Source organism: Pseudophryne corroboree, unplaced genomic scaffold (genome assembly GCF_028390025.1).
Source record: "Pseudophryne corroboree isolate aPseCor3 unplaced genomic scaffold, aPseCor3.hap2 scaffold_871, whole genome shotgun sequence".
NCBI lineage: Eukaryota > Metazoa > Chordata > Amphibia > Anura > Myobatrachidae > Pseudophryne > Pseudophryne corroboree.
The window spans coordinates 191311-192089 of NW_026970450.1; positions in this window are offsets into that span (position 1 = coordinate 191311).

Sequence of the window (779 nt, forward strand, 5' to 3'; positions counted from 1 at the left end):
GTCCTGCTCTTCCTGCTCCCTCCTTTATCTCTCTCACCTCCCTTCTCTCTCTTTATCCCTATCCTCTGTCCTGCTCTTCCTCCTGCTCCCTCCTTTATCTCTCTCACCCCCCTTCTCTCTCTCTTTATCCCTATCCTCTGTCCCGCTCTTCCTGCTCCCTCCTTTATCTCTCTCACCTCCATTCTCTTTCTCTTTATCCCTATCCTCTGTCCCGCTATTCCTCCTGCTCCCTCCTTTTCTCTCTCACCTCCCTTCTCTCTCTCTTTATCCCTATCCTCTGTCCGCTCTTCCTGCTCCCTCCTTTATCTCTCTCACCTCCCTTCTCTCTCTCTTTATCCCTATCCTCTTTCCATCTCTTTCTGCTCCCTCCTTTATCTCTCTCACCCCCCTTCTCTCTCTCTTTATCCCTATCCTCTGTCCCGCTCTTCCTGCTCCCTCCTTTATCTCTCTCACCTCCCTTCTCTCTCTCTTTTTCCCTATCCTCTGTCCCGCTCTTCCTGCTCCCTCCTTTATCTCTCTCACCTCCATTCTCTTTCTCTTTATCCCTATCCTCTGTCCCGCTCTTCCCCCTGCTCCCTCCTTTATCTCTCTCACCTCCATTCTATCTCTCGTTATCCCTATCCTCTGTCCCGCTCTTCCTTCTCCCTTCTCTCTCTCTCTCTCTCTTTATCCCTATCCTCTGTCCCGCTCTTCCTACTCCCTCCTTTCTCTCTCTCTCACCTCCCTTCTCTCTCTCTTTATCCCTATTCTCTGTCCCGCTCTTCCTGCTCCCTCCTTTA